This window comes from Rattus norvegicus, chromosome 9 (genome assembly GCF_036323735.1).
Source record: "Rattus norvegicus strain BN/NHsdMcwi chromosome 9, GRCr8, whole genome shotgun sequence".
Taxonomy (NCBI): Eukaryota; Metazoa; Chordata; class Mammalia; order Rodentia; family Muridae; genus Rattus; species Rattus norvegicus.
The window spans coordinates 97,013,663-97,039,958 of NC_086027.1; the positions used below are offsets into that span (position 1 = coordinate 97,013,663).

Genomic DNA, 26,296 nt, shown 5'->3' on the forward strand with positions numbered 1-26,296 from the left:
TCTGATCTCAGCAGAGGTTCTTTAGTGAGATAGTTCAGTGAGTACATGCATTTGCCACTAAACCCCATGACCTGAGTCTGAGGGACCAGTATGGTAGGAGAAGAGAAACGCCTCACCCAAGGTGTCCTCTGACCTTCACACATGACGTGTGTGCACCTGAAAATAAACAAATAATAAATACAAATCAAATAAATAATCAAGAGACATGATACATGTGATAAATGATAAATCAATAACAAAGATAAATTTTTTAAAATTGTGTGACAAAACAGACAGACAAAACAGTTTTACTAGGAAGAACGTTAAGGATGAGGGTTGAGACTAAGTACATAGTTAGTACAGATAGTGATGTGATGTCAGTACCTGGATCCACTCAGGTCTAAACCCACGCCCTAAGCTCTTCCATAGTGGACTAATGATGTTAGCGGAGCTGGCCGTTGTGTCTACCCTGCGTTGCTTGAAGGTGTCTGTGTTGTGCTTCCGTAAGATGAACTGAGAGTCTAGAGACAAACAAGGTTGCCTTATGTGTTCTTATGTGTTTCACTCTTTCCTAATCCCTTCCAGCCGTCTTTCTTGGGCCTCCATCTTTTCTCCCTGCTTCTCATCATTCGTATTCACACTCTTTCCCATCTGGACTTTCCCAGGCTTGCACCATGGATCCAGGACCACTTCGTCCATTCCCTAGGAGTCATGGGGAAACATTTGACATCACTGTGTCTTCTGGATTCACGGTGTTATAAGGTCTAAGTCCCAACCTTCCCTCTTCCACTATGAGAGTGAATCTGCACTGTCTCACGCATCAGAAGGAAGGATGTACCCTCTGTGCTTGAAGAACTTGAGGTTCTAAGAGTGCAATGGCTGAAGGGATGTGGGGTTTCCTTGTCTCATGTGTATTCTGCTCCACAGGACAGACTCCTGTATTAGGTAAGAGTGTGCTGGGCTGATATGGAAAAACTGCAATTAAAAACAAAACAAAAGGGTTGGGGATTTAGCTCAGTGGTAGAGCACTTGCCTAGGAAGCACAAGGCCCTGGGTTTGGTCCCCAGCTCCGGAAAAAAAGAACCAAAAAAAAAAAAAAAACAAAAAAAAAACAAAAAACCAAAAACTCTAAGCTTCTCTGGTGATTTTAAAACTTGCTGTCCACAAGCTGGAGAGATGGCTCGGTGGTTAAGGGCACTCTCTGCTCTTCCAGAGTTTCAGAGTTCAAATCCCAGTAACTGCATGGTGGCTCACAACCATCTGTAATGAGATCTGATGCCCTCTTCTGGTGTGTCTGAAGACAGCTACAGTGTACTCATATATAATAAATAAATCCTTAGAGAAAAAAAACTTGCTATCCAGGGTTTTCCAGGAGATGAAGAATATATAGTGACCTGCCTTGATAGACGCATGGTGAAGACATACATATTTCTGAGGAAATAGAAATACATATGGAATGAAAATAAATACATATGTTCAGTGACTGTTTGGACAGTCATATTACAAATCCCATTTAATGATACAGCCAAAATGAGCAAATAGACTGGTGAAAGCTTTTTCTTTCAAAATGTAATGGGCCATCTTACAGATACCAGGCAGTTTAAATATGTATCCTTACCTTCAGAGTAAAAAAAGATCATCATCAAACTAGCATGTGATAATGAAACATTCAAATTATCTTGAAGGAGTAAATGGACATTCTGCATCATGCTATTCTGGTGGGAAACTCACACCAGGGATCTTGGGGGGATGGATCTGGTATAGGTTAACTGGAGGGAATCAAGAGACCTGCGCATCATCAATCATCGAGCTGTGGCTAAGACTGGAGGAAGGTCATACTACAAAAGAGCTTGAAACTGGGAGAGAATGATAACCTTGCTCAGTGTTCATATCATAATCACCATGTACTGAGAGAAAAGTGGGAATGGACCTATTTCTGCAAAGCTCACCAGGTCAGAAGAGATCAACAGTGCTGGCTGACTGCCATTAGAACCAACAAGAAAACATCTGTGAGGATGGAGAGAGCCACGCAGACACAGGATTAAGAAAGCTCACTGGAAACCCACCAGGGATTTCACTAGACCCAAAGATTATACATCCAGGAGTCTATACATCCAGGAGTGAGAGCACAACCCCTCACTAAGGCCTTGTCAAGTTTTCTTTTTGTGTTACAACGGGAAAGTAGTCTGACAAAAGCAACTTAAAGGAGAAAGGGTCTATTTCAGCTCACAGTTAAAAGCACAGTCTAGCATGGTGAGAAAGTCCAGGCAGCAGGAACTTGAAGGAGCTAGTCATATCACATCCATAATCAGGAAAAATTCAGTTCTCGTTTTCCAGGTATATAATACAGGATCCCAGTCAGGGAGTGACCCGACCCATGGTGGGTGGTTCCTCCCATCTCAATGTATGTAATCAATATAATCCAGCCCAGAAGGTCATCTGCCAGCTGGTTCCAGATCCTGTCAACTTGACAACTAATACTAATCATCAGGCTTTAGATAAAATGAAGCTCCCCAACAACCTTTTCTTGTACTGTTTGTCAGGTTTTATTAAAGCCAAGTAACAGAAACTCCTGTCTTAGTCAGGGTCTCTACTTCTGCACAAACATCATGACCAAGAAGCAAGTTGGGGAAGTTTACACTTCCACATTGCTATTCATCCATCACCAAAGGATGTCAGGACTGGAACTCAAACAGGTCAAGAAGCAGGAGCTGATGCAGAGGCCATGGAGGGATGTTACTTGCTGGCTTGCTTCCCCTGACTTGCTCAGCTTGCTCTCTTATAGAACCCAATATTACCAGCCCAGGGATGGCATCACCCACAATGGCCTGGGTCCTCCCCCCTTGATCACTAATTGAGAAAATGCCTTACAGCTGGATCTCATGGAAGCATTTCCTCAAGGGAGGCTCCTTTCTCTGTGATAACTCCAGCTTGTGTCAAGTTGACACACAACACCAGTCAGTATACCCCTCTTCAATTTGGCTTGAAGAATCTATATTATTTAATGACTTACATTCAGAAAAATGCTATTCAGGCTTTTGTTTAGTTTTGTTTTGTTTTGTCATCTTTTTTTCTTGCATGTTGACTTCTTCCTTTTGTATCTGCCCCCATTATGTAAGATAGATGTCCTCAAGATCCAAGATGGCTGCCATCAGGATACAAGATGGCCACCTTCAAAATCTAAGATGGCCTTTGGGAAATAAGATGACTGCTTTCATGCAGTAGGATGTCAATCCCCATGAGACCTTCATAAGATAATTGCCAATGACAATCAAGAATAAAGTTTCTTCATCCATATTTAAAAGAAAAAGGACTCACTTTTTCTCAAACAGCAACATGCTCCTTATACAACTGTCCATCAGAAACTGGAATAACTCTCCAAACGAGTTGAGTAGTTGCTGAAATGACCTGCCTACAACTTTCTGTTGGCATGTTAGAAACACTCATGTGGTCAGCAACAGCATCAGGAACCTTTGTAATCTTTATTGAGTAATTTCACATTCTTGAACCTTGTTAATCCTCCCAGCAGACCTTTGACATAAATACTGTCATCATTTCTATTTTACACTTGAGCAAACCAGGGATCAGATATTTGATTCATTTTCCAAAGGTCTCCAAGGGTCATTATGTTGGAGAACACAAGACTGTCTACCTTTAGATTTCCACCCATCTTTCCCACTAGAACAAGAGAATCCTTTTCGAGCATTCCCTTGGTATGGTGACTCTGAGGCTCTACAGGCCTCCAAGGCCAGGTTCCTCCGCAGATGTTCTTTGAAATCCATCACTGGATTTTCAGGAAGCCTCTACCATCCAGCTCCGTTTTCTGGTAAGACAGAGACCTGATGCTCCTCCTCAGCTGACATTGGCTTGAGGATTTAAGATGTTTCTACTGCTATTCTCTCAGGTTCTAGACATGAGATACCTGCTCAGTTAACTCTCCAGTCAGTCATGAGACCCTGTAACAGGTCTCCCTGTGCTACCCCTGAATTTATTCATTCTTTGCATCTCTTGTGACAGAGGAATCAGAAATATTAATGCTAGACAAAATAACAAGGTAATCATCATAACTAGTAAAAGAGCCAGAGTTGGGGGTCAATCTGAGGCCAGTGGGAAAATACCACCACAAACCTCTGAGCACAAAATACCCCTCTTCCAGGAGGAGTAGAGCTAGTTTAGTTCCTGGAACAACTGCAAGCCAACTATCAGACAAAGTCACCTGTGACTCCCCAACTGACCCCCTTGGAAAGTCCCGGATGGTCCACTGACCATGAGTCAGTTTGAGGGTTGCTTCGCCCCAACAGTAGTACCCTGCCTAGCTACCATTGTTCAAATTCTGCCCCCTGTAACTGAGGAGATATTTCATTGTTTGAATTCTGCCCTTATCAAAGGTATATAACTCCGTTAGAGTTTGCTCAGGGTCATCTCCCTCTTGGAGACTCCAACATGCTGGAACAATAAAATTCCTCTTGTTTTTGCATTGATCACTGCCTCCATGAGTCTCATTCAGGAGTTCCCAGAAGAGATTCCATTCAGACCTCACACTAGGAATTCCTTATCACCTGCCCAAAGCCAGCTCTCTGTGATGCCCTACCTTTCTTTATGCTTCCTTCACCATGTGCTAGAAGGTAGTTGCTACTGTTAGCTCATTTCATAAGAAACTGAGAGAGACTGAGGCTGAGGGATCCCCTCGGGGCCTGACACAGGCAAGTGAAAAAGCCAGGTCTTTAGCCCAATCACTCCTCCAGTGTCCTTACAGAACCAATGCACCATTGTGCTGAGTTTAGACAGCTTCCTCCAGCCATTTGGAGACACGCAGGGGACCCCCGCCCCAAGCCTGATATTCTCAGGTAGACTGGTCTCTGTCCGCTGTGTAGACGCTACACTGATGCTCATTGGTGCTCTCGTGCCTCCTGTGAGACGCCAGGCCCCGCCTTTCACAAACACTACATGGTGATACATATTGCCCGCATTACCTGTGGTCTTCAAACGTATCTCCTCTCACAGCAGTACAACAGCCTGACTACAAAGCCCTGACATTCAATTAGCCATCTGTATGTTGTTAGACATCAGAGCAGCTAATTCTTTGCCATAACAAATGGCGTCATAAAGAGCATTTCCTTGTATACAGCTTTCTGCATGGCAGTCAAATTAAAAATTACCTGCAAGCGTAGAGATAAGGACAGAGGCCTAAGGGAGTGCATTGTGCATTCTCGGGGCTGCTTGCCTACCTGTCATTTGAGGTGACAAAGGAAAGTCTCACATCCTTTGCTGGGCCAGCCCATGCCTCTATCTACTTCCTGCCATCCCAAAATATGACACACACAGGCACCTCTTCCTTGACCTCTAAACCACACCCCCCCACTCCTCATGGAAGTCCATCAGAGGCCTAGCACAAAATAACTAGCAGACTTCTCATTCCGAGTCAGGTGACTTGGGTCTGGACACACTGTTCCCATCTTAATTAGGGCTATGGTCATGGCTGCTTCTTCTTCTATTTCTATTAAGTAAATTTATTTTATAGGTATGGGTGTTTTGCCTGCATGTATATCTGCACACCATGTATGTGCCTAGTGTCCTTGGAGGCCAAAAGGGAATGTTTGATCCCCTTCTTGAAACTAGAGTTACAGATGGTAGTGAGTTACCATATGGGCATTGGAAATCAAACCAGGTCCTCTGGAAGAGCAAACTCTCAGCTCCTCCTGCTCCATGCCTGCCTGGATGCTGCCATGCTCCCACCTTGATGATAATGGACTGAACCCCTGAACCTGTAAGCCAGCCCCAATTAAATGTTGTCCTTTATAAGACTTGCCTCAGTCATGGTGTCTGTTCACAGCCATAAAACCCTAAGACGAGCAACAAGTGCTCCAAATCACTCATCCATCTCTCCAGCCTTGATGCCTCTTCTGAGATGAGTATGGTGCCTAGTGCATAGCCATCTATTAAGTGTAGAATAATTTAAGTAGTCTGTGATTAATAACTAATGTTGGAAGTTAATATGGCAACAGTTACTCTTTAACCAGCTATACTCAAATAAAAGGCACAGACCTTTAGAATTATCATGAGCTTTAACTCATCAAAGCTGGGCAGATCTCAGCCCTAAGCTACTTTGTCTGCATTCATGCCTTGACCTCCAATGGATGACTTGCCATAGGTTTTCATTTACAGTGCTCCTGCTTCTTCAGTCCAGCCCTCATGGTCACATGCTCACGGTCCATATCACCCCACAGTGACTTTTTTCTTTCTCCTCCTTTGCTCTCTCTTGTGGTTCCTACCTGAGATGCCAAGCTGGGAACCTTTGCCCCATCTACCTCTCTTCTATAGGCTGTCAACAACTTTTATTAACCAATCATGGATAATGGGGGAGCAAGGTTTACACAAACAAAGGCTTGTGTGCGTGAGTGAGATTCTGCTCATCTTGGGGCAACCAGATCTTGGGGTACAGACTTTAGCATTTGAATATATAGCAACAAACCAACCCCCAATACATATAAGTGAAAGAACCCTCAGACTGTCAATGACTTACCAGTTCACCTGCCTCAGACAGACAGGCAATGGACTAGTTTACAGACTAAAAAGCATTCGGCTAGGGACAATCGTAAGTCTGAGTCCTACGGCCACGGGACTCAGCCCGACCATTCTTTTCCCCATCTTCTCTCTTGGTTCTCATCTTTTTAGAAGTGTCATACTCTATTTTTAACACTGTAACTGATTTTAACACCAATCTCTATCAGAATGCTTTCGTATTTTAACAGCCATGTAGGATCGAATCTCCAGAGTATATAGCATTGCACATTCAGCAAGGAAACTGTTATCCAAGTTGACCTCCAGAAAAACTGTCACACTTAAGCCTTAAAAGTCTATGCCCAAAGGTCTCTTTGTGATGTTCTTTGCCCAAGACATATGTGCATCTGGACACACAAACACATGTATGTACACACATAGGCACTTCTATGTCAAATGATCAAAAAGAGGGAAGAGGGAGTTCTGCTGTTAAGCATGTGTCACAGACACAGACGAGCTAAATAAGCCACCCAAGGAAGTGTTCTAAGCCTCAGACTTCTATTTCTAAGACTCCATTAGGATCACAAAGGGAAGAGGAAACCAGCTTCAGCGGCTGCGTGGACAGCTGTTCCATTTGGGAATTAGGCTCCGTAGATGACCTTAAAGGATAATGGCCCAGACCAAGGGAAGACAGTCTTACAGTGTCTGAGGCAAACTTTGTGTCTATTGCATTCGCCCATCCCACCCTGGAGGGTTGCTTCAGAACAGAGAACATGGAAAGCCATCTCAGTTCCCATCCCACCAGCTACGGACTCTCTTAGGCCACAAGAGTCTTCAACCCAGGCATACAGAAGAGAATGCCAAGGCCAAGTGCGTTCTCTCTCTCTCTCTCTCTCTCTCTCTCTCTCTCTCTCTCTCTCTCTCTCTCCCCTTTTCCCTCCCCCTCTCCCCCTTCTCTGTCTCTCTGTGTGTGCACACACATGCATGCTCGCATGTATACATGTATGAATAGCTATATGACATGTGTGTATATATATTGAAGGTCAAAGATCAAGTTCAGGCGTTTTTCTTCAAGTTCTATTCCCCCTTGCTTTTTGGGACAGGGTCTCTCATTAGCCTGGATATCACTAAGCAGCAGGTTAGAGTAGTTGGCCAGAGGGTCCCAGGGATTCTCCTTTTTCTGTCTCCCCTGATATGGACTTAGAGTGAATTCCACCATGCCTGGCTTTTTTCTTGGGTTCTGGGACTCAAATTCAGACTCACCAGGCAAGCCCTTCACCCACTGAGTCTCTCCAGGCCCATATCCTGTTTCTTACTCACTGTGAAGTCATCCATCCTTGGAGTCAAGTTTCCCTGAAGTTCACACCAGACATAGACAGTGACCTTGACAGTGTAGACGTAGATAGTTCAGTGTAGCCATTGAAGAAGCTTCCCTCAAGCCCCCTGTATAATCCCATACACAGAGTCTTACAGCAAAGTAAAGAATCCTTCACTGATCCTCATAGTACACAATCCTATAAAGCAAACTGGCAGAGCTGCTGTTTGGTGACCATTATGAGTAGTTATTAGTCCTTAGCTTTCAACTAAGGAGACTTGTCTTTGCAAATGGCTCTTTTTGTTAATGGGGAGTATATGCATTCAGGAACTGGGGCCAGGATTCCTTGCTTGCTTTTTGAGATTGTTTCCTGGAGCCACTAACTTGGCCTTGACTCTGAGAAGAAGAAAACACATTCTTCACTGAGTTGCAGGCTGGGCCCCTGAGTGCTATCATCCACAGTATCAAATGTGGCCTTTCATCTTGGGGCTCGGGCAAAGGGAGGAGGAAATGACTGCTCCCTTCTTCTCTGGGTCCTTGACAGTCCTTGGTCCTACATTGTTTTCATGCACATTCAGGCTTCAGTGTCAGTTTGAATCAACACCACCCTCCCCACCATCACCCCCAAAGGCAAAGCTCAGGGAAAGACAAGCCACACTAGGGATGCTCTGAAATAGGCAGGGACTTGATCTCTTTCTTACTTTCCCTTCTCAGTGTGTTTTTGGGGTGAGGTGGGGGTCTCCTGACCCTGCAAAATTACTGGAGTCAGGAAGATAACTGACTCATGAGCCAGGAATTCTTCTCCGTTCTTGGAATTCCCACAGAGAAAAGGAAACTAGAATCGGGCATCTTTCTGAGGGCCAGGGGGGAGCAGAGAAGCCAAGGAATGGTCCTTCCTCCAGGGCTGCACATGTGTTTGTCTCCTAGGGGTGCAGCTGCCTGAACACACTGGGTTAGAATAAAGTGTAACTCAATCAGCATCTAATGTGGAATCCTGGAGGGAGAGGGGCTCGTGAACAACATGTGATTCTTGGTACTGAATCCAAAAGATGAGTAGTACTTACCTTTTAAACAAGATGTCAAGAGGTTGGTGTGATTGTTTGAATAGGAATGGCCCCCCACAGATCTGAAAGCTTAGTCACCAAGGAGTGGCACTACGTTTTAAATTTTAATGTATTTTATGTGTATGAGTTTGCAAGAAGACACCATTAGATTCCATTATAGATGGTTGTGAGCCATCACGGTTGCTGGGAATTGAAAGAGTAGCCAGTGCTCTTAACCACTGAGCCATCTCTCCAGACCTGAGAGGTCTTGTTGGAGGAAGTGTGTCACTGGGAGTGGGCTTTGGGCTTTCAGAATCCCATGCCAAGCTCAGAACCTCTCTTTCTCTCTGTTTGTGGTTCAGGACGTAGCTCTCAGCTCCTTCTCCAGCACCATGTCTGCCTGTGTGCCTCCATGTTCCCATCATGAGGATAATAGACTAAGCCTCAAAACTGTAAGCCAGCCCCAATTAAACGTTTTCATTTATAAGAGTCGCCCTGGTCAAGGTGTCTCTTCAGGGCAATAGAACAGGAACTAAAACAAGTGGCAGGCCCATTTTCCTGCATATCAATATCCCATATCACACCCAAGCCAACTATCCTCTCTATGTGCAAGATCAGCATGTGTGCAAGATCAGCATGTGTGCAAGATCAGCATGTGCGCAAGATCAGCATGTGTGCAAGATCAGCATGTGTGCAAGATCAGCATGTGTTCAGATGCGAACAGCCTGTGCCTTCTTGTAGGAGGAGAGGACCTTTATGACCAGTCTCCGCAAAGGGATAGATCAAACCTCAGAACACTGCACCAGTGAGATTCCATTTTTTAAAAAGTATTACACATGTAGACTGGCATAAATGTGCACAGACATGGCTTCTAAGGTGGACAGAGAAAACCTCCAAAAGGAGAAGCCATGGCTTTGCATGGCTGGGATTCAGGACATGGAACTGGTAAATTTTTCCTTGTGTTTCATATTTCCACACAGACAGAAGAATCTATGATAACTACATACAATTTTAATAAGCTGAGCCTCAGAGTGATGTCCCGTATGAGTCATTCAGTGGTTTTCAAATGCTACTAATTAAACGCTATTTTAACACAAAGGCAGAATGTACAAGAATATGGTCATAGGTCACCTACAAACCATTCTGGGTGTAATGATCAAAGATAACACAACTCACTCTCCCTCGCCCCAGTAAAAGCCAATATGATATTTTGAAGTGCATAATACCCAGATACTGTTGTGACCATCTGGCCACTGGAGTCTTCCAAAGGTGCCACAGAAGGGGCTCATGGCTTTGAACCTTCTTAGGTGAGGTGACATTACTTGATTCTTCAAGCCTGGTTAGACTGTGGGAATGACTTACTCACCAGCTCTTGTAGACTTGTCTCAGCCTGAAGGATGCAAGCTGTGTTAATATATGTAAAATATATTAAATTCCAAGTTTTCCTTTCCCAGCCCCGGCTCCCAGAATGACGACTCCGAGACTAATTAGTTATTATTAAATCCTAGGCCATAAGCTTTGGCTCATTCTATGATTAGCTCTTAACTTATTTAACCATTTAAACTACTCTATGTCTACCACTTGGTTAGTTACCTCTCTTCAGTCCTGGCCTGCTTCTTCCTTCTCGTTTCTGTCAGCATCTCCTTGAGCCCCCTGAGTTCATCTACTGCCAGTTTATGTCCATCTCCTTGTGGCTCTCTTGAATCCCTCTTTTATATTATCATTATTACCCAGAGTCTTTTCACTTCCTGCCAGGGTCCCACCTCCTATTTCCTGCCTCAGCTCATTGGCCATTGGCTTTTTTAATTGGCAGGTGATGCTTATAACAAATTCTCTCTACAGTAAAATTTCTCGGGTGATCAAACACCCGAGAAAAAGGACCTTGTGGGAAGAAGGGTTTATTTTGACTTTCATTCCATCGTGGTGAGACCTTTTTCATCTATAGTCAGGAAGCAGAAAGTGGCAAGAAGTGGGGTTGAACTAGATAGCCTCACAGCCTGCTATCAGTGGTCCACTCCCTCCAGCAAGGCTTTAACCTCCTAAAGGTTCCACAACTTTCCAACCAATACAACAATCTGGGACTTGCTATCCAAATACAGAAGCTTGTGGGGGACATTTCACGTCAAGCCACAACATTAGAGAAATTTCTTTTTGGTACAAATCCTTTCTAAGTTGGAACTCCTTCCCCTATCCATTTACCTATTTGTGAGCATGTTGGAGGCCATCATGGCTCCCACAGACCAGAAGTGAGCTTGAGTTGAGGAGGGCAAAGCCCTCTTGCTGGCCTTGAGCAGCATGCCCAGAAAGCTTCACAGTTGACAGAAGAGTGCTGGGTGCTTCTGGTTCAGTCTTTTTAGAAGTCGTATAGCTGCTTAGATGGGTACTGTTACCTTGACTCAGCTAAGGTAACTGAAGTTTTCATAAGAGACATCAGAACTTACTATTTCTAAAACCGAACTCCTTTGGTCTGTTTTTTTAAGACACATTTCCAGGGTGGCCTGAAACTCACTATCTCATGCTGCCTCAAACTTATAGCAATCCTCCTGCTTCGGTCTCCCTGAGTACTGGGATTACAGGCCTAAATCACCACACCCAACTTTTTACACACACACACACACACACACACACACACACACAGAGTTATATTTGTTTATGAATTTTGCGTGTGCATTTGAACTTGCCTGAGACCAACTGCTGAAGGTCGAAGGACATGGGGGAAGGTTTACTCATTCTACCCTGCAAGCTCTGACATCAAGCTCTGGTTGTCAAGCTTGGCAGCATGATTCTGACTTGCTGACCCATGAACACACACACACACACACACACACACACACACACACACACACACACACACACACACACACACACCTTAGGCAGGAGGGAGGGCCTACAAGCTCTTGGTTACAGAATATCATCTTCTTGAAGAGGGATGGCTTTTGTAGCAACAGAGACGTTTCAGAGCTTGAAACAGCATCTTAAGCAACTAGTATATTACACTTCCTAAAATTTTATTTAGTATGTATGTTCATGTGTGTGCATGTACTTGTTTGTGTGGGTGTGTGGGTGTGTGTGTGTGCGTGCGCGCGTACGAGAGAGAGAGAGAGAGAGAGAGAGAGAGAGAGAGAGAGAGAGAGAGAGAGAGAGAGGATGTCTCTTCAACCACTGATTGGTCAACAGTGCTACGTGACAGGGTTTCCATCTGAAGCTGAAGGGGCTTGGGAATGCGCACCAGCTTTGCAGCGCCCCCGACTGGCTGTCTTCAGTTCTCTTCTTTTCCCTTCCTTGCTGGTTGCTGTGGAATGCGAAGCTGGACTCTTGCTAGCCTGAAGGACTTCTTCTGCCCACTCAGACCACGGTGGCCTCTCTTCTGCTCTCCCACAAATCTCGGAATCCTAATTCATTCTCCTTGCCTGACTCAACTTCCACTCTGGGTCCCACCCTGTGTCTTTCATCCTTCGCTAAGAATGTTTCAGTAAGGAAGTGCTTTGAAATATAATCTGACCTACCCTCCCAGATCAGGCAGTGGGAGCATAAATATAGAACATGTCCTGGGGATAGATATTTTTATAAGCATCAGAAATGTTAATTTGCATTCTTTGGAGACCTCAGAACCACCATCCACTATGTGGATTTGTGAACTCCACTCCGTGCTTTGGACCAACTCCTGTCCCTCTTCATCTGAGCGGGAGGCCTCTTGGCTTTTCACCAGGACAGGATGTTTCTCATTTCCAGACAGATGCAGATCAAAACTCCAACTGCTGGCATGTCAACTATGCCCTCATTTTAAAGTCCCTATTACCATCCAATTGGGACTTGGTGGGTGACATTATTTAGCTTCCTGGCAGCTCGGTGGAAACTATGTAGAACTGAGACACTCAAGCCCCTACCTAGGAGCTTCAGCAAACACTGGTTCCTCCCCACTCCCCCATCTCTTCTCCCTTTAGAACAAAACATCTTTTCTGTCATAGAGGAGCTCTGAGAGCCCTGAATTCTAAAATGAGGAATCAAAAGGGTTGTGGCTTTGCTGCCTTTCGGTCTCTGTGTGTTTCGATCCTCAGCCATCACAGATGAACCGTTAAAAGTGACACTCAAGGAAGACGATAGTGTACCGTTCGGTATCCTAAAGCTACCACGAAAGATCTAGGGAACTGGCTTAATTTTCATGTTCCTCCCCCTCCTAAAAAAACTATTAGCTGTTCTTTTCCAGAAGAGCAGAGCCTCAATTTGACATAGCACCCTAAGACTCCAGGAAGGGGTGGAGATACGGCATAGCGGTAAAGTACTTGCCAAACATGGACAAGGCCTTGAGTTCGATCCCCAGCACCACAAGAAATCCAAGTACACCCCTCCCTCAAATACACGGTACTACATTTGCTAATATCTAAAAAGCCCAAACCCCACTGGGTTAAGAACTAATCGCCAGGCACCCAGCATGGTGCTGAGCCTCATAAACACCCAAACAGGCCACAGACACCTGCACCTCTAAAAGAGAAAGAGGAAAGGAGACAAGTAAAGGGGGGCCATTAGCACATCGCTGGTGCTGATTTAGAAATTCTGGCTGCTGGTTGCAGCAGATGCCTGAGCAGCATAAATCCAAGTAGCATCTGGCTGGGGAGATGCTTCCTGAGGATGCTCAACGGAAAAGGCACCTGATTTAAGCTCTCTTTGGGATAAATGGTTGGAGGTTACAATTCTGCAAGAGAACCATAGATCAACTGGATCTGGAAACCGAGGCCGGGGCGGGGGGTGGCTGTAAACACCCATGGATTGTTTTTCTGGCTTGTTGAATCGGGAGCCTGTTTTGCTCAGATGAGCTTGGGAGAGTTGTGATGAGAGCTATGGAAACATCAGATTATTAAGAATTTATTATTATCATTAATAAGAAAACAAGTCACTTTGGGGGGTCTAGTGAGGGCCTGGCTGGTTTTGTTAGTACCACATCTGGAGAGCTCAGAGCTACCCAAGCTCCAAGCTTAAGCCGTTGGCTTGTTGCTACCTAACCAACCAGCAATACTCGACTTTAAAGACCTGTTAAGTTCCAAGAGTCTACTGGGAATCTCAGCTTGATTTTAGATTCCTCGTGGTCAGCCAACTGGTCGCTGTGGACTGACTGACAGGGTTGCTCTCCTGAAAATAAGAACTCTCCAACATGGAGGGGAAGTGCCAGCCGTCTCACGATTCCTCCACTCATTTCTGCCACACTCTGCTTTCTCAGGTGAGGGACCAGAAAAGCACAGACTCAAGATGGAGAAGCAGTCTCCACCCCTCCCAGAGAGAAAGCTCCTGAGTCACTTAGCAAAGGCCCTGTGCAGGAAGCAGATAAACACAGCACTCGTTGCTTTTATTGGCCTCACGGGACTTCCTCCTGAAGTGAATATGGTTCCTTTAATAACTATTTAATGACTGAGGAGATGGTTCCTTGGGTAAAGTGCTTGCTGGAAAAACAGGAGGACCTAAGTTTGGATCCCCACCATCTATATAAAAGCTGATATGCCTCTGTAACCCCAGTACCAGGGTTGGGGCAGGGACAGGAAGAAGGCAAGGACTCTCTGGCCAATCAGTGGGGTGGAAGTGGTGGGCTTCATCTTCAATATGAGACCTTGTCTCAAAAACTGAGGTGCAGGGTAATAGAGGAAGACTCTAGATATCATCCTCAGGCTTCTACACGCACATACAAACATGGGTACATGCACCTGTGTTTATATGTGAACACACACACCACATCCCCCTGGATGCATACACCACACACACACCACATCCCTATACATACATATATACATGGGTACATGAACCTGTGCATATATATGAACATACATACCTCATCTCTCTTCATACATACACCACATACATGCACATACACCACATCCCCATACACACATACATACATGGGTACATGTGCCTGTGAGTACATGTGAACACACACATACATACACATATCACACACACACTCCACACACTCACATACATATACCACACACACATACACAGAAATACACACACATAACTACACATACAACACACACATATACACACATACAGCATATACACTACACACACACACATACATCATATACCACACACACACACACACACACACACACACACACACACACAACTTAAGAATAGCTACAGACTTATAGAAGTAAAGTGTAAGTTTAGGTGACTTCTAGAGAATCGGTGTTCATGGAAAACTGAAGTCCAGAAAAGCCAAAGTCAAGCTCCAGCAGATCTGATGTCTGGAGCACCCACTTCTGTCTTCACAGAAAGTCACCACGTGGAGAAGGAAATAAGAGATCCCTCTCTGTCCCTTACGAATACAGACCCAAACCTTAGGACTCCACGCTTACAACCCAACGGCCTCCAAAGCCCAGCCGCCAGCACCACTGCACTGCAGATATGGGAAAATCAGTCAAGCCACAGCCCATGCTGAGCAGGCAGAACCTATCTTGCATAAGCACATTATCATACACGGATCAGGAGGCAGCAGCTTCTTAGCTGCCTTAGCTAAGGCGACTGTCCGAGGGACTGTCATTCTCCACTTGGCATACATTCATGTGTCTGTAAATTTGCCCTTAGCTCACATGAGGTAATTCAGAGTCTATTTTTATCCTCTTGATATGAATATTCATAATTTTACTGTAGTCATTTCGAGGTACTTAATTACAGGCTGTGGCCCCAGGCCCCACCAGGGGTTTTATATAACACATGGTTTGCTCGCTGAATATCTTTTTTAAACCTTAAAAATTCAGAAATCTTAAACACAGAAGATGCCTTAAGGCTTTCAGCTAAGGAGTCTTGTATAAATTTATTGACTATATATAAACTATAAATAATATTTGAAATATATATCTTTAAAAATTTCTAGGAATATCTTCAATGCCAACCTCCACAACCTCTACTTTCATTGGTGCTAAAAAATACACAGCCATCAATTCAATCCATCCTCTCTCCAAAGCCCTAATGAAATTCATTGGGTCATCAAAAAGGAGGAGGCATGACTGCAGAAGCAGAACCAGTTGGGAAGAAGGGGGGACCAGAAGAGTGGGTATGTGTATGTGTATGTGTATGTATATGATGTATATGTATTTGGTGTATATGTATGTATATGTATGTGTATATGTGTATATGATGTATATGTATGTGTGCATATGATATATATGTATGTGTATGTGTATATAATTATATGTATGTATATGTATGCATGTATATGTATATTATGTGTATGTGTATGTATATGATGCATATGTGTATGTATATGTTGCATATGTATATTATGTATATGTATGTGTATATGTATGTGTATATGATGTATATGGGTGTGTATATGTGTATGTATATGATGTACACATGTATGTATGATATATATGTATATGATATATATGCATATGTATATGTGTATACTATGTATATTTATGTGTACGTGCATATGTGTGTTGAAGATTAGTGAAATTAATTAAGTAACACAGTAATTTTTAAAATGAAACAAAAATGGGTGGAACTTAAGTTTCCCTCCTCTTGAACATGAACTGGACCCATGAACTCACTTCAAATGCCTATAATCCAATAAGAGAAGTGGTCTGTCACTTACAAGGTTAGGCTCTAGCAAGGCTGCATCCTCTACCCTGGGTGATGCTCTCTTCTGCCCTGGGAGAAGACAACTGCTCTGTGATAGCTGCCCAGTGGAGAACATGAAGGGAGCCTTCTTCACCTATCACTGGGGAAGTGAGTGAGTTTGAACGTGGATCCTCCCACCTCAGCAAAGCCTTTAAAGAAAATCCAAGCCCAGGGCTGGAAGCCTTCTGAGATAATAGATAATAGATGTTTGCTGTTTGAAGGTACTGAATTTGGGCTATTAACTGATTAGTCGATTCATGTATGTTCATGTGTACGAATGCATGTCTGTGTTTGAATCTGCACATTTGTGTGTGTGTGTGTGTGTGTGTGTGTGTGTGTGTGTGTGTGTGTGTGTGTGTGTGTTGAGGCCAGAGGTCAGCCTTTGATGCTATTCTTAAGGAGGACTCTACCTCGTTTTTAAACTGTCTCCCACTGCCCTACCACTCAGCAAACACTCTAGGCTCCTCAGTGAGCCCCCAGAGTTTTCCTGTCTCTGCCTCCCCAGATCTGGAATTACAAGTATTCACTATGCCCAGGATTTTTCATTAGTTCTAGAGCTCAGACTTAGGGAGGTCCCCCTGCTCCTCAGGCAGGCTCTGTACTGAATGGACAATCTCTCACCACCAGCCCTCCGTGCTTGTTATTGTTTGTTTTTTGTTTTGACTATAGTCCTCAACTGTTTTCTCCCAATACCCTTTCAAGTACAGCCTTCTTCTGCTCAGATTTCTTTGCTATTTACCTTCCTTGTGGTGAGGGAGGAGCCAAATGGGTCTCTTTAGTGTTGTTCAACATGAGCTGGACCCATGGAACTCACTTCAAATGAGTATGATGCCCTAGGAGAATTGTTCTTGAGCCACTGAACACAGAACAATGGCTATACCATCAAGGATGGGGTGAGAGGGAGGGAACCTCTTATGGAGACAGGACCAGCTAAGCCAAAGGGTTTGGGCTCAGTATTAACAAATAACTTCCAGCGCTTCGGCATCTCCAGATCTCAGGGAGGCAGCCTGGACTCCTTCCTCTCCTTCTCTCCAAGTGAATACCAGGACTCCCAGCTCTAGCCTCTAACCCATCCCTCCCCTCCATCCTCAGTTAGTCAGCTCAACGTGTTCTCCCATTTCCTCTACCTGCCCTCATGAGTACATTCTAAACTCTAAGCATTAGCAGTAAGTGGAAGGGGGATAGTTCAGAGTCCATCTTTTCCCCAATATCTGAAATGAATCTTTACACCTATGGTTAGTTTTAACTATCAACTTGATAAACCTATGATCACTTGAAAAGAGAGCCTCAAGGAGGGATCAGATTTGTCTAGATCAGATTTGTCTATTGGTATGTCAGTGAGAGGTTGTCTTGATTCTATTTGTTAATGTGGGAAGACCCAGCCCACTGTGGGTGGCACCATTCCCTGGGTTTGGGTTCTGAATTGTATAAGAATGAAGAAAGAGAAAAGGAGTAAGCATCTTCTGCTCATAACTGGGTATGTGACTATTTGACTTAAGTTTTTGCCTTGACTTCCTCTCAATGGGTGGTAATTTTGGAACGTAAGTCAAATAAATCTCTTCCTCCTGATTTTAAAAGATTTATTTGTTTTTAGTTTATGGGTCTGAGCATTTTGTCTCTATATGCTATACATTTGCACCATGTGAATGTCTTACGCTCACAGAGACCATAGAGGGTTTCAGATTCTCTGGAAATGGAGTTTCAGATAGTTGGGAGCCACCATGCTGGGAAGTGAATTCAGATCCTTTGCAAGAGTAACAAATATCCTCAACCACTGAGCTGTCTCTCCATCCCCAACTCTTTCTTCAGGTTGTTTTTTGACAGAATATTTTATCATAGTGATGTGACAGAAAATGGGACATCTTCCACACACACACACACACACACACACACACACATATTTATACATACACACATAGACACACATACATGCACACATGATTCCACGGACATACACACAGACCACACACAGGTACACATATACATATACACACACATGCACACATGAATACACATACCTCCACATACATAAACACACACCTCCACACACATATACACACGCAGACATACATACACATATATGCACACACACCTACACACACGTGCATACACACAGACACAAATACACACAGACATACAGACACACACACACACACACACACACACACACACAAGAACCAATGGTTCAAAGTGAGATTTTTACTCCTACTTAGCTCCTTCAATAAGGGAACATAGGGAAAAAAATAATCAAAAGTGCTCTTAGTTTTAAGAGAATAAAGAGAGCTCCCCTCATTCTGGGGTGGTGAACAAGAACCATACAATCTTTCCAGAAAGTGACTCACCCACAAGTTCAGAAAGAACTTGTAATTCTACCCTATTAGAACATAGCCATCCCATACATGTTATACACCTAGAACATAACCATCCCATACATATTACACATCTAGAACATAACCATCCAAAACATGCTACACAGCTAGAAAAACATGAAAGTTTTTAGTGCCGTGAGAGAATGCCTATGATGTAAGGTATGATCTACCCATGTGTATTTTTTTTATTCTAATTGTATGTGTGACTCATAATTTCTACAGAACTGGAATTATTTTTTAGATTCATCTAAGTATTACCATTTTCCATGTAGATCAGGAAGAAATGTGGAGGGAATAATCTGAAAGTAACATTTAAGACTCTTGTTAGAATTCTCCTTGAGCTGGGCGTGGTGGCACATACCTTTATTCCCACGGGAGGCAGATCTCTGAGACTGAGGCAGCCTGGTCCGAGACAGCCAGGGCTACACAAAGAAACCCTGTCTTGAAAAATAAAAACAAAACAAGAACCCAAACCAGGATTTTCTTCATTGGCCTAGAGAGATGCCACTCGGGGAAAACAAAACCAGCTGATGACAAAATTTACTCCCAAGCTTACGGCCTCCTTTCCCCAGCTTCTGAGGATAGCTGTGTCAGTCAGGAAGGCTAACTCGAACAAAGAATGATGCTGAAACCTTGTTCACAGAACAGAGCACAGGTTTGCTCCTGATCTTTAGCGGGCGGTGAGAGACTGCATTCCGTACCCTGGGATGGTGTGAGTATGGTTTGTCTCCAAGATTCAATAGAAATGTGACCAGTATTGTTTTGGTTGGTGCTCGGAGGTGGGGGGGCTTTAAGTACTGATTACGTCTTTAAGTGGATCAATGATATTTTTGCAAAAAGGCTTGTTGCCAAGAGAGTGGGATGCTATAAAGCAGGGCCAACCTTCCTGTTCTTTCCCCTCAGGGTATCTGCTTGTCTTTCTGCTTCTGCCATGAGCTATTCAAATGAGAGACCTTACTTCAATATATAAGTTAGAGAGTGGTCACGAAAGACATCTACTTACCTACACAGCAACACACACACACACACACACACACACACACACACACACACACGCCTTTGCTCAAGGAAAGAGGATGAAGAGGTCTTTAAAATGCGTTCCTAGGGCTGGAGAGATGGCTCAGCCGTTAAAGGCTAGGCTCACAACCAAATATATAAAATGCGTTCCTAAATCCGACAGCCTATGTGAACTGAAAATAATAAATCCTAAGAGAAGTCAACCCACAGGGCCCATCACCATCTTGCTTCTCTTATGCCAGCCTAGAGGCAGACAGAGATTCATGAGAACTTCAAGGGACCAGGACAGAACACCTAGTAAACTCTGTATGTGTCTTCAAGAAGATCAGGGATGGTTCTACAGGTGTATGATGGGTCACGCTGTCACCTTTCCACGGCAGCCACTTGTATGCCAGGGAAGCAACAGCACAAGAGAGGTTCTCTGCCCTGGACCTGCACAGGAAGCCATCCGCCCTGCCCAATCTTCTTGATGCTGATCGTGGGCATGCAGTCCTCACTGGGAGCAATGTGTGTGGCCAGAGGGATAAACGGGAGCTCCATAAATAGCTCAAGCTATTACAAAGCCATGACAACAAAGGCCTGGTTCGCAGAATTTGGTGCCTCCAGGGGCAAGACAGGAAAAGGAGGAGCCACGAACCACAGGAAGGAGCTGGCTCAGAGAACCTCAAACACACCCACAGCCTGAATGCTCCCCAGGGAATCAGGACTGCCAAAGGACCCAGCTTCTCAAGACAGGCCAGAAATCAGGGATTTATGGGAAATGTCCACTTTTCAGTGTAATAAAACCCACTAATCACTGCAGAACCAAGCAAGATGTTTAAGTGCCAAAATCTGGTCCAGTCTACCAATCTCTTCCACACACAGAGAACTACACCTAAGGTCAGAGGACAAGAGGTCAGCCTGCAGCAGGTGACGGCAGCTACCCACTGTGTGTGCTGACTTCGAGCCTTGAGCTTTTGAAGCTGCAGGGCAGAGAGAAGACCTCTCTAAGAGAAAGAAGCAGAGAAGTGGGGTTGGCCCCGCCATCAGGAATGTAAAGAGCAATGTGGGCATAATGTATTAACATGGGCATGTCTAGCCTTCTCTTCCCATCTGCCTACAGTGGGAGCTGGGAAGAGAGAGTGTAAAAAAGCAATCGGCTCTGGTTGCTGCCTCTGAGGTGGCTTGCATCTGTGACAGCATCTCAGGGAGAAACAGTGAGCGGGATGAGGTCACCTTCCGTGGGCTTTGAGAAGTTCCAGAAGATCCTAAATTGCTCTTAACCCATGATTTACTTTAAGGACACTCCAGCAGATGTTGATAATGGCAGAAATATATCCATATCCAATAGTGTTAGGGGGACCCCACTCCCCAAATCACTCTGAAATATGGGCAGACTCTTAGCTGAGGCTGGAGTACTGAAGTCTACAGAAGTCGATGGTTTGGGAAGGGGATCAGATGGTTTATGAGGAAGAGACACACTGGGGCTAGGACCTGCCTGGTGACAGACTTGAGGTAAACCTCATGAAGAGGAAAGGGACATATTGGAAAGTCGGTGTGATGTCCTGCCTGCCTCCCTTTGTCTCCAGATCAGTCCTGAATCAGAACCTATAGCCCTATACCTCTGTGCCAGGAGTGAGTATTGTACAAGTTAGTGAGTGTTGTAAAATGTGGTGTGTTTCCCTGATGTCCTATGGGGTTTTTTGTTTGTTTGTTTGGTTTGGTTTGGTTTGGTTTGGTTTGGTTTGTTTTTCCTGAGGAAGGAATAAATCTTATGTTCATGTGTAAGAAAGAAATGTTGAACTATTGTGTGAATGAGTTGACAAGGTGCTGCCGAAACCTGGGCAGTTGGGCGGGGTCTGTTTGCCAACCAGAAATTCTTTTTGCTCTCTCTGAGAATAGAGCTGAAGCTTTTTCTCGTCAGCCTCAGGTCTGATTGTCAGGAGATGTCTGAAACACTGTAGAAGCCATGGGTACTCACCCACAATTCTCAGTGGAGAGTATCTTGTGCCGCCGGGAATATAGAGAGATAGATGGCTAGGCCGAGGCTCCTTTGGGGGTCAAGTGAACCTTTCACAGATATTTATATTACAATTGATAACAGTAGTAAAATTACAGCTGTGAAATAATAATAAAAATAATTTTATGGCCGGGGTCACGGCATTAGGAAAATGGAAGGCCACTGGCTTAGGAGAAAATGGGCAAGCACAAGAGCCAGAGTTTGGTCACCAGCACCCACAGCATCACTAGGCAAGGAGCCAGTTTCTCCACTGTCAATGCTGGGAAGGCTGAGATGGGAGGAGCCCAAGGCCTTGCTGGCCTAGCGGAATCCGTGAAAGGATCTCTGTGAACAGCACAAGGCCAAGAGCAATGGGGAAGGCATCCAACGTCAACCTCAGGATTCCACACGAATGTTCACAAAGGTATGTGCGTGTATATTAGCCTGTGCACATATATATGAAATACAAAATAAATACACAGCATTGTGGAGGTGAGATGACAGGGCAACACCTGGTCCCTGGCATTGCTGATAGAGGGTTAAAGCCAGCAAGCATTTCAGTACCAAAATGCATTCCCCAAAGGCCAAAGGCAGAGGTCCCACCCCTTCTCCCATGGGAGTGGCCCATCACGGGAAAGCATTGTCACCTGCAACATAGAAGCAATGCAGGGGCTGCCTGGTAGACTGGTGTGGCCATCCAGCAGAAGCCTATTTAAAGAAAGGATTAGCAGACAAGCCTTTGGGGAGGAACTTTCCCCAAAGGAGGAGAGCCAGGAAGGTCAGAGTTGGTCTTAGTCATCAGAGGAAGAGGAGTCCAGGCTTCTTGACCCTGAATCAGCCCACACATTCAGCCAGAATTCTGGAGAGAGAAGATTGAGCCAAGACAAAAAGAGATGTACTCATCAAAAAACAGTTTAGACTTCTTGGGGCACGAGAAGGGAAAATGTCCCCGCACCCAGGAGCCTCAGCACTCTTGGGGTCAGAATGTGAGGCTGGCTGAGCAGAAAGAGTCAAAGCAGTGGGCGGTGCCTGGCACAGGAAGTAAGGAAAGACATAAGGAAATAAGCACCTACCAGAAGTAAGAGACTCTTATTGAGGTTTTGGGTTGCAGACAACCTATGGACCTCAGATACTGGAATGACCAAAAGGTATACACTGTAGGTATGGAAGTTAGTCAGCTCAGAACTTAGCTTTTAAGTTACATAAGCTGCAGGAGGCACCAGCAATGATAAGATCCAAGGATCCCCCTCATGATAATATAGACAGTAGGTCCTCCATGCCTGGAAGCTTCCTCTCCTTTACTCAATGGTTCAGTGATCAGAACATACCTTCTCTGTAGTAACACTGACACTGTCTGCAGACACACCTCATAAACGTCACCTCCATGGACTTTTGTAGCCACAGCAATAGATGGCTTTCTCAAAATAAGAGTTCCCAAGGAAATTCAAAGAACAAAACAGATAATGCCAAGTTGCCACAAACGGTAGACAAAACCAGATGGGTCTGTGCCCAGCCCAACCCTCAGTCTCAAGTCCTCTGGCCAGCCTGAGAATTTTACAGAAAAGACAAGGGGAATAAAAAAATTTAAAAAAAAACACTTTGAAACACAAATATTCTTGTGATCGTTAGTTTCAATTACCAACTGGACACTGTCTAGAATCACCTGGCACAAAAGTTTCAGTGAGGGAGTAGCTAGACCTGATTGGCCTGTGGACATGTCTGCTAGTGGCAGCAGGGTGGAGAGATGGTGGTGGAATCTTATTTACTAATGTTAATTGATTTGACAGGACCCAGCCCACTGTGGGTGGTGCCATTACCTAGGCTCTGTGCTAAGGGTAGAGAAGGAGGCTAAGTACTGGTAAGCATGCATGCATGCATTTCTCTCTGCCCTTGACTGTGGACATGATGTGAGCAGCTGCTTCAGTTTCCTGCCTTGATGGACTGTTGTTACCTGGGATTGTAAACTAAAACAATTCTAAACTCTAGAACTAAAACTCTCCTTATGTGGCCATTGTTGGTATTATATCCCAGCGGGAGACTGAAAGTAGGACAAAGATCATGCTGTGAGAATGGAAGCGGACAAAAGATGTCCCTGGAACTTTACTCCTCTGCAGCATTTGAGAAAACACTCTGTGGTAAGAAAGGAGGCCCCACAGGAAAGGCTCAAGACAAGCTTACCATACAGGTCAATGCAGAAGCTCACATCAGATCATCTGCTAGCTTAGGATGCAGTGATGGAGGGCAAAGATACCCAACCCTGGAATGTCTCCTTTCCCCCAGCCAGGATGTCAGCCTCTATCCCTGCTCTGACACTTCATGAATATTCATGAACATTGGCTCAGTGCATTCAGAATACCCTTGAGTTTGAGCTGTCTCTACACTTCCCCATACCCCCATCCCGGAAGTCAGGTTAAATAAGGATGTAGCCCTTACAGTTTTCAGAAATAATGCATTTAATTCTATTATTATCTTACCCTTCCCTCCCCAGAGCTCTGGTTTTTATCCGGTTATTCCTAACTATACCTGGTGGCAATGTCACAATGTCCCTGATGGAGTTGTCAGATGGAGTCCTCTATCTCCCATTCACACAGACAGGGTAGCACTGTCCAGATCACACTAGTTTCTGAATAGAGAGTCAGAACAGAAGATCACTCAGCAGAAACTCGGAATGGCACGTGCCTGGCTGGGCCACAGCTCTGCTGCTTTGGCGTGGGGAAAAGTGCTCATTTGGGTGACTTAGTGGTTTCCTGTTTTGTTTTGTTTTGTTTTTCCTGAGGATCCTACTCATGATAGCTTCCTATCTGTGCCAGAACCATAGCTTACAGCAGCCCAAAGTTGCCCTCTTAGGGGTCTGAAGTTGAAAGTCTAGCTAACGCCAAGATGTCAGAGGGGCTTGTCACTCCTGAAGGCTCCAGAAGATAATCTGGCTCCTTGTTTTCCTGAAGCTTGGAATGGTATTCTCCTTAGGGTTTTACTGCTGTGAACAGACACCATGACCAAGGCAAGTCTTATAAAGGACAACATATCTTTGGGGCTGGCTTACAGGTTCAGAGGTTCAGTCCATTATCATCAAGGTGGGATCATGGCAGCATCCAGGCAGGCATGGTGCAGGAGGAGCTGAGTTCTACATCTTCATTGAAGGCTGCTAGCAGAAGACTGGCTTCCAGGCAGCTAGGGTGAGGGTTTTATAGCCCATGCCCACAGTGACACCCCTACCCCAACAGGGCCACACCTACTCTATGAGGCCACACCTCCTAATAGTGCCACTCCCTGGGGCCTAGCATATACAAACCATCACAAAAGGCCACAGCTCTCCTTGCGCTATGCCAGTTCCTCACTCTCCAAAGCCTGTGGAGCCACAGAACCCTCTCATTTCATAGCACTCTGAGCTCTGCCTGCAGCTCCCACTTATAAAGACCCTAGTATTACCTTAGGTCTGTCCAGAAAACCCAGAATCATGTCACTATTTCAAGGCTGATGAGCACACCAATTCTACCTTTATCCTTAATTCCTTTTTGCCATACAAAGCATGTGATCACAAGTTCTGGAGATTCTGATTATTAATTTTTCGGACCACATCACTGTTACTGTAAAATTATTAAAAATGCTGTCTTTTATCCTGCACTAGGTCCGGCACTGTAGTGCCCCAAAATATCTGGTAGATATCATCCCAGTCAGCACTTTGCTCCATAGCACACTGCTGATGGCTATTCTCTGAGTCTGGCAACAATCTCTCTACTCATCTAGTTCCCAAGACAGGTTGCCACCATGTCAGACATATACATCCCAATTCCATGGAGGCCCAGTGTCTCCAGCCACCACATACTCTCTTGAATTCAATTAAATTGCCACTTGAAAGAACACACAACACAATAATCTCTGATCCAATTGATAAGATATAATTGCCCACCTAGACATACAAAGCCTTGTGTACATCCATTCCTTAAGAATATTCATAACAACCTGTAAATGTACAGAGAGGAATCTTAACATCTGCCTCCATTTTCTCTTGGCTGCTCCTCTCCCTTGCTCTAGTCTTCTCCCCTCTCTAAAACTTTTCTCCTGCCCATCCTTCATTCTTGTTCTATCTTGTACCTGCTTTCACCTGTATAATGACATCATCCTATCTCTCTCCCTCCCTCCCTCTCTCTCTCTCCCTCTCTCTCTCTCCCTCCCTCTCTCTCTCTCTCTCTCTCTCTCTCGCTCTCGCTCTCGCTCTCGCTCTCGCTCTCTCTTTCTCTCTCTGACTCTCTGAAAGACCTGTATGCTTTCTCCTGGTGTGATGAAATATTCTGAACAAAGCCGCTTGGGGAGAGAAGAAAGGGCTGTATTTAGCTTACACATCCTGATCATAGCCCATCTTTGATGAAAGCCAAGGCAGGAACTCAAGACAGGAATCTGGACCCAGGGAGCCATGGAGGAACATTGCTTCCTGTCTTGTTTCCCCAATGGGGTTCACAGCCTGCTTTTTATACATCTC

General features: G+C 44.7%; 1 long non-coding RNA gene across 1 annotated transcript; it reads right to left on the bottom strand.

Annotated features, from left to right (window-relative positions):
* Positions 1 to 25,924, bottom strand: LOC120094740 (uncharacterized). The gene is made up of 3 exons (XR_005489304.2): positions 24,860 to 25,924; positions 24,340 to 24,439; positions 1 to 156 (listed from the first exon to the last, which is right to left on the bottom strand). It is a non-coding gene; the product is annotated as an uncharacterized LOC120094740 (long non-coding RNA).
* Positions 25,925 to 26,296: the final 372 nt, after the last annotated feature.